We start from the raw sequence: 9,176 nt of genomic DNA on the forward strand, positions 1-9,176 counted from the left end.
TCCAGCACCCTCTACTGTCAAAGTTTAATATCAGGCTGACTGCCAAGGAGAAATGCTTCCAGGGTCCAGCTCCGTTATTGTAGAGCAGATAATGCGGGTTGCACTTAGAGCTGAGAGGCAATAACTTGATAACTAGCATGCCAGTTGTTCATTTCTGTGAGATTTCTGATGTTCTCTCGACAAACTGTCTGCTGAGATTGACCCATTTGCAATGAAGAACTGACACGCTTGTGTTTTTGACTTTTTTGACAGTAGTTGGGCATGATTGTATCTTCAAGTTATCATTTTGGGATAAACAGACCAAATTTCCCTTAGTATATTATTATTTTGATAAGTGTAAATTAAAATGATCTGAATTCAAAATGGGGCATGATTATGGACGACGGAAACAAGACCAGAAGTCCAGCAATCTGGTTGCTCCTCATATCTGCTTGATTCATCCAGTTTCAAAGCCAATACTCTCGCTGTCCTCTCTTCCTGGAGCAATCGTCCAGCAGCTATTACATAGTTCCTCCATCGCATCATTTAATCCTCTGTTCAACTATTACTCAGAATCTCCTCCCAGGCATTCTATCAAAAATAGCCTCCTTTACCCTTAACCCTCTTTCCCTTTACCATGCTTTATTTTTCTTTACAACTTAACCACTATGCCAAATTATATTATTTTAAATAGTATATTTATTTCTTTACCTATGCATTCATTCATTTGTTATTAAAATGAAAACTCTAGTGAGGTAGGGAGTCATCTTGTTCATTGACAGTGCATGGCATGTAGTAGGTATTTGAGAAATATTAATTAAATGAATGACTCTAGGTGTTAACAGGTGGTTCTTCTGGAACATAAATCCATATGCAGACAGAAAGAATTTTAGCTTCTAGCTTAATTAGCATAATAACAATGTGATTGCATTTTGATTGTTTTCACCTCAACTTGATAAAAATGACGTTTGTTTACTTTTTGTGTGTATGCTTTAATTAACAAGTAAAATTCACCTTTGTGTGTGTGCGCATTTCTATGAGTTTTGACAGATGTATACAATTGTGTAAAATCTTTGCAATCAAGATATAGAAGAGGGACTTCCCTGGTGACCCAGTGGTTAAGACTTCACCTTCCAGTGCAGGGAGTGGAGCTAAGATCCCACATGTCTTGTGGCCAAAAAACCAAAACATAAAACAGAAGCAATATTGCAAAAAACTCAATAAAGACTTAAGAAAATGGCCCCACATCAACAAAAAGTTAAAAAAAAAAAAAAAAAGGTATAGAACAGTTGTAGCATCCCTCCAAACTCCCTCATGCCTTTTTATGCGCAGCCTCTCCCCTGACCTCCAGTTTCCAGGAACCACTGATCTGTTTGCTATCCCCATAGTTTCACCTTTATCAGAATATCATATAAATGGAATTCTTACAGTACACTGCTTTTGGAGCCTGTTTTCTCTTACTTAGTGAAAGTGTTAAGTCTTTCAGTCGCGTCTGACTGTTTTGTGACCCCATGGACTGCAGCCCACCAGGCTCCTCTGCCCATGGAATTTTCCAGGCAAGAATACTGGAGTGGGTTGTCCAGGGGATCTTCCCAATCCAGGGATCGAACCTGGGTCTCCCACACTGCAGGCAGATTCTTTACCATCTGAGCCACTAGAAGCCCTTCTCTTACTTGGGATAATGCATTTGAGAGCAACGCCTAGATCAGTAATTACTTTTTATTGCTGAGTAGTGTTAGGAGTGTTAGTAGTGCTAGGAGTCGGACATGACTCAGCGACTTCACTTCCACTTTTCACTTTCATGCATTGGAGAAGGAAATGGCAACCCACTCCAGTGTTCTTGCCTAGAGAATCCCAGGGACGGGGGAGCCTGGTGGGCTGCCGTCTCTGGAGTTGCACAGAGTCGGACACGACTGAAGTGCCTTAGCAGTATCAGTGTTCCATCATGAATACGTGCCACAGATTGCTTACCTTTTACCAGTTGAAGGACATTTGGGTTTTTTTTCCCCAGTTTGGGGCGATTATAAATTGAGCTACTGTAAACATTCATGTGCAGGCTTCTGTGTGAAACTGTTCCCTTTTCTCTTGGGTAAATATCTACGAATGGGAATGCTGAGTCAAGTGGTGAAAGCAGAGTTAACTAGGAGAAACTGCCCAATTGCCTTCCGAAATGCCAGCGCCATTGGCATGTGCACTGGCACGCGGGCACCATGAGTTACAGTGCAGCACGGCACTAGGGGTAAATGAGAGATCTGACCTTCTTGCTCCTCGAATTGGGAATTGGCTTGGTTTACCTCTACTTCCAGGTTTTGCCCTTGCTGTTCCTTTTTCCTAGAGCACAGTCACACCTGTTGCTGTAACTTCACGCACGTCTGACTTTGGAGGAGGGTCTACCTACACACACAATACCCACCAGCCAGGAACAAATTGAAGACACTCAGAAACATGAATGCAGGAATGGGGAAAAATTATGAAACTGTATGCCTTTTTCTTACAATCTTCTGCATATCATGAGATTGTAATAATTTTCAACTAGTAGTTAATTAATCTGTGCTGAAAACTTTGTTTTCAGGAATTCCCTGGCAGTCCAGGGGTTAAGACTTGTTCTTTCACTGCCGAGGACCTGGGTTCCATCCCTGGTCAGGGAACTAAGATCCCACAAGCCATGTGGCCAAAAAAAAAACAAAAAACAAAAACCACAACCACCTTTCTTGTTTTCAAGTGAATTTTTAAAAAATATTCATTGAGAATTCATTATGTTATATCAGAAACATAAACTCATTCTTGATGCTAAAGTGTTGCAGTTGCCCTCATCTCTCTTCAAGGAAATAACACAAATGGAAAGGAATTAGTGTTTATGAGGCATTCCTGAAACAAGACTTGAACTTGGATCCCAGTAATTTTCACTGATACAGTGCAAGTATTTCTATTGCCTAAGCATAAAGGAAATAAGAGTCACGACCATGTATTTTTGGTACAATGATCACTGTTGCCTAAGGAAAAATTAAATGATAATTTTAATTTTGTATTTCATTATTTTAAAATGTTATATACAATTTTTAAAGGTTACTTTCCATTTACAGTTATACAGACAATATTTTGTAATAACCAATAGTAACTTTAATTTTTACAAGATTCCTAGAGTTTTAAACTCTAACTAAACAAACAAATCCAATTAGCATTAGCATAATTACTTTCCATTTCTTTACATTGAACTTGTACTTTATTAGTGGGTAGGATATTTCCTTTAAATTTTGTCCATGATTTCAACAAGTTCTCTATTTTCTGTTTCCCATTCTCCCAACCCTGAAAAATTGAAACCATTTAAGAAACTCGGGCTTAGGAACTGAATGTGAAAATCATTCTCCTAGAATAGAACTTTAAAATCAGCTATCTCTTAACTGAGTAGTTCCTCCTTGATGATTTCGAGAAAGAGGGAGTTTGGGAAGAAAAGGAAAGCTGAAGATGCCTGAAAACAATCACAATATTTAATAAACATGTTCCATGTTATAAAAAGCTTTACATACATGATTCATTCAACAAATATTTATTGAGGGCTTGCTCTGTGTTAAACACCCTTCCAGGCATTGGATATAAGTACTGGTAAAACAGGAAAAATCCTTGCCCTCATGAAATTTAAATTCTAGATGATGAGGACAGACAATAAGTAAAATCAAATTATGTATGGGGCTTCCCAGGTGGCTCAGCTATCAGGAATCCACATGCAGAGACAAGAGACACAGGTTCATCCCTGGGTTGGGAAGATCCCCTGGGGAAGGGAATGACAACCCACTCCAGTACTCCTGCCTGGAGAATGCCATGGACAGAGAAGCCTGGTGGGTTACAGTCCATGGGGTCTCAAAGTATAGGACATGACTGAGTGACTAACACTTTCAGGGGGCTCAATGGTAAAGAATCTACCTGCCAAGTTTTGAGATCCCTGGTCCAGGAAGACCCCCTAGAGAAGGAAATGGCAACCCACTCCAGTATTCTTGCCTAGGAAATCCCATGGACAATGGAACCTTGTGGGCTCCAGTCCATGGGGTTGCAAAACAGTCAGCCATGACTTAACAACAATAGCAAATCAAATTACATTGTGTTTTACTATGGAGAAAAATAAAGCAAGAAAAGAGAAAAGGAAGTTTGTCTATTTTGAGTGTGTACTTTGAGAAAGGGAAGACAAAGATGTAGGTTTCACCGAGACGGTGGTATTCGGGCAAAGCCTGAAGGAGGTGAGGGAGCAGCATTGATGGAACCCTGGGGGAAGAATTCCAGGAACTGCAAGGAGGCCTGCAGAGCTGGAGCAGGGGAGCAGGGAAAGACTGGAAGGAGAGTCGGGAGGAAACAGGTAGCCTTATCACACAACACCAGAGGGCTATGCTTAGGACATTGGCTTTACACTGAGATAACTCGGGCACCCCTGGAAAGTTCTGAGAGGCATGACAAGGGCTAGCTTGTGTTGTTATGTGATCACCTGATGAGAACAGAATGAGAGGGGGCAAGAAGAAAGGAGGGAGGCCAGTTAGGAAGTACCAGTATATTCAGGGTATATCACAAAATACTTGTAGTATATAAGTACGTAGTTCAGAAAAAGATGGTGACGTGGACCAGGGTGGTCGAAGTGGAGGTAAGGAAAGGTGGTCTTCTGCACCAATTTTGAAGGTGGAGCCCAGAGGCTCTTGTGATGTCTTGGATGTGCAATGTGAGAGGAGAGGAACCACAGGCAATCCCAGGATTTGGCCAGAACAACTGAAAGAGTGGATGCCATTACTGAGGCCGTACAGAGGGTGGGAGGAGGTTTGAGAGGGAAGACAGACAGCTCAGTTTTGAATATGTTGAGTTGGAGGTACCTATTTGGAATTCAAGGAGTAGCGTCAAGTAGGCAGTTTAACAGTCAATTCTGTTCAAGTTCAAAGGGAAAGTTTAGGCTGCAGGTACACATTTAGGAAAAATCAGTATACAGATGACATTTATTTATTTTGTGTGTCTCTGTTAATAGCTTATTTATTTTAGTTGGAGTCTAATTACTTTACAATATTGCATTGGTTTTGCCATACATTGACATGAATCTGCCATGGGTGTACATGTGTTCCCCATTCTGAAACCCCTCCCACCTCCCTCCCCATCCCATCCCTCTTATCCCAGCGCACTGGCCCTGAGCACCCTGTCTCATGCATCAAACCTGGACTGGTAATCTGTTTCGTATATGATAATATACATATGTGTATATATATATATTATATAAAATACATGTTTCAATGCTATTATCTCAGATGACATTTAAAGTCACGAGACCAGATGAGATTGTTTTCTTGTGCAATCCTTACACCACCACCACGAGGTAGGTAGTATTTTACTCATTTTAGATATAAAGAATCTGAAGCTGGAAAGATTTAGTTGGCTCTTAGTTAGTAAACATGTGGACTTAAATGTTCATTCTTCTCTCAGTTTTCATCTGGCAATAAATTGTTCTGTTGTTGCTTAGTCGCTAAGTCGTGTCCAACTCTTTTGGAACCCCATGGACTGTAGCCCACCAGGCTCCTCTGTCCGTAGGATTCTCCAGGCAAGAATACTGGAGTGGGTTGCCAACTGCCTTCTCCAGGTGATCTTCCTGACCCAGGGATTGAACCCATGTCTCCTGCATTGGCAGGCGGATTCTTTAATGCTGAGCTACCAGGGAAGCCCTATGGGTAAATTACTGTAGGTAAATTATTTCTTTAGGCCTAGTTTCCTTTCCTGCAGAGTTAGAGGAGAAACAGTTTTCTGACTGGATGGTGTGAGAATCCCACATCTCCCCAGCAGTCCAACAGGGACGCCAGTGAATGAAAAAGGGAGCCTCAGAGGAAGGGCTCAGGCACCTTCACAGGTCAAAGGGTCAAGTCTCTGTTTTAATCTGGAATTTATATATTGGGACTTTATGTAAGCTTCTATTTGCAGAATGCATTTCTGTTGCCTACTTAACAAAAGTTAGAGAGAGTCACTGGACTAGGTGGTCTCTATGGACACTGCTGCTGCTAAGTTGCTTCAGTTGTGTCCGACCCTGCGATTCTATGGACTGTAGCCTGCCAGGCTCCTCTGTCCATGAGAGTCTCCAGAGAATACTGGAGTGAATTACCCTGCCCTCCTCCAGGGGATCTTCCTGACCTTACGTCCTGATCTTACGTCTCCTGCATCTTTACAATTAGCACCACCTGAGAAGCCCTTCTACATCCCCTACCTATTCCAATAAGTCCATTTATTCATCCAACAAGCAATTAGTGGGTGCTCCTACTGTTCTAGGCTCTGTGCACTGCTTTTATGATTCTAGCTCAAGGTTGAGAAGGGAAGGAAAGCTAGGAAGTTTTTTCCCATTTTCTGATGAAAATGTCAATAGATGAGGTGGACTAACTGAAGATCTATGTTTCTACTGGCCGGTTTATCCATCCATCCATTATCAATCTTCTATTTATCATCATCTCTCTCAACTAATTCAAGAAAAAGCATCCAGACAAATAGAAAGACAATACTGTTAGTAGCACTGAACCCTGAAAGTGCTGACATACTGGTTTGCTTCAGTGTTTTTCTTTTTCCATAGCTGCTTACCTTTCAAAGAAGGGAATGGGGGAGAAAGGAACTAACACTCTTTGAGTTTTTATCATGTGCCACGAAATTTATCAGCTTTGCCTCACACCAACCAACTGAAGTTAAATTTTTTCCCCTGTGTTTAGAAGATAAGGAAACTAAAGCTCTGAGTTTATGTAATTTTTATAGATCAAATATTTTGTATATGGATGATGCCATAGTGTTACTATATATCAGAAATATGTTAGTGACTAGTGCAATACAATGTTTTTCTAGTAGCCACATTTAAAAAACAGGTAAAATTAATTGTAATAATATATTTGACTCAATATAAAAAGTGTGATTTCAGCTTGAAATCAGTAAATTACTAATGAGATTTTTGCACCTTTTATACCAAGTCTTTGGAATCTGGTGTGTATTTAACACTTACAGGATATCTCAATTAAGCCATGTGTCAAGTGCTTGATTGTCTCATGTGGCCAGTGGCTACACTGGGCAGTAGAGCATATAGAGCAGAACCACCAGTTAACCCAGAAATAACATCTTGCTGTTGTTGTTCAGTCGCTCAGTTGTGTCCAACTCTTTGTGACCTCATGGACTGCAGCACACCAGGCTTCCTTGTCCTTCACCATCTCCCGGAGCTTGCTCAAGCTCGTGTCCATTGAGTCGGTGTTGCCATGCTGCTGCTAAGTCGTTTCAGTCGCGTCCGACTCTGTGCGATCCCATAGATGGCAGCCCACCAGGCTCCCCCTGTCCCTGGGATTCTCCAGCCAAGAACACTGGAGTGGGTTGTCATTTCCTTCTCCAAAGCATGAAAGCGAAGTTGCTCAGTCGTGTCCAACTCTTAGTGACCCCATGGACTGCAGCCTACCAGGGTCCTCCATCCATGGGATTTTCCAGGCAAGAGTACTGGAGTGGGGTGCCATTGTCTTCTCTGCGGTGATGCCATAGAACTAAAGTTTACATTATTAGTTTAAAACATGAAATTTAAGACCAGTGTCTATCTAATGTTATTATAAAACCATATTATAATAACGTATTACCCATGACATATCTATTTTTCTTTAGTCTTCATTATATATATATGTTTATATATTTTACTCATGTGTATGTGAAAATCTGAGCTTCCCAGATGGCTTAGTTGGTAAAGAATCTGCCTGCAGTGCAGGAGACCTGGGTTCAATTCCTGGGTCAGGAAGATCCCCTGGAGAAGGAAATGGCAACCCACTCCAGTATTTTTGCCTGGAGAATTCCAAGGACAGAAGAGCCTGGCAGGCTACAGTCCATGGGGTGGCAAGAGAGTCAGACATGACTAAACAACCTGAAAATCTGTATTTTTATTATGGTGCCACACATTGTGAATTTTTTAATGTGTTGTTGAACACCATTCATAATTTCTAACAGTGGCAATTAACCCTGGTTCTGGCACGTATTCAAATGTTAGCTCACTGATGTGATAAAATACAAATATTTTTTGAATGCCTACAGTGTGCTATACTGGGGCTATTTTAGTGGATAAGACAAAGTCCCAGTTATCATGGAATCTGCTTTCAGACAGATGATTCTGAAATCTACAAGATTATTTTTAGCCCCGTTTGAGAAACTGAACCACAGGAAGATCAGGTAACTGGTGTGTGTTAAAGGAGAGACTCAAACCCAGGCGAGCTGACACCTGGACTTGCAATCTCCGCCAGTGCTGCACTGGTACCAAGAGTTGAAAGGACAGGTCACAGGAGCTCAAACAATTGTTCCATTAGTTTACGTGTTGAAGCTGCCATAAATTACCTCAAATTTAGTGGCTTAAAACAACACAAGTTTATGATCTTACAGTTCTGGAGGTCAGAAGTCCAAACTCGGTCTCATGGCACTAAAGTCAAGGTGTCAGCAGGGCTGGGACCCTCAAGGGGCTCAGAGGGGATAAGCTGTGTCCTTGTCTTTCTCTGCTTCTGAAGGTCACCCACATTTCTTGGCTGGTGAACCCTCTATTGCCTCACTCTAACCTCTTGCTTCTGTCATCACATCTCCTACTACTGACTTGACCTTGCCTCCTTCTTGGAAAGACCCTTGTCATTACACTGCAGCCGCCTAGATAAGCCAGGATAATCTCCCTGCCTCAAGATCCTCCTCAATTATATCTGCAAAGCCCGCTTACCATATAAGGTGATATATTTTCTGGCTCTGGCATTAGGACGTGGACATCTTTGGAGGGCTGTATTCAGCTTACTACTGTTATGGGCATCATATGGGTTAAAACTTGTGCTTTGAGAAAAAAAAGTCACGGTTGGGGTGGAAAAGGGAGTGCTTTCTAGTAACTGCATTTGTAAAGTATCTTTTCTGTACAGTTCAGTACTACAGCTTGGTATTAAGTTTGCTTGGGCTGCCTTAACAAAAAGGTGGTTAAAAACCACATTCACTTTCTCATGTTCTGGAGACCAGAAGTCTGAGGTCAAGGTGTTGAAAGGGCTGGTTTCTGAAGCCTCTCTCCTTGGCTTGTAGGCGACCATCTTCTCCCTGTGCGTTCAGTCATCTCTCTGTGTTTGTGTCTCTGTGTGTGTCCAGATTTCCTCTGACAGGGACACCAGTCACAATGGTTTAGGGCTTACCCCGGCAACCTCATTTTCACTTACTAACCTCTT

Source organism: Bos indicus x Bos taurus, chromosome 6 (assembly GCF_003369695.1).
Source record: "Bos indicus x Bos taurus breed Angus x Brahman F1 hybrid chromosome 6, Bos_hybrid_MaternalHap_v2.0, whole genome shotgun sequence".
In the NCBI taxonomy this organism is placed as follows: Eukaryota; Metazoa; Chordata; class Mammalia; order Artiodactyla; family Bovidae; genus Bos; species Bos indicus x Bos taurus.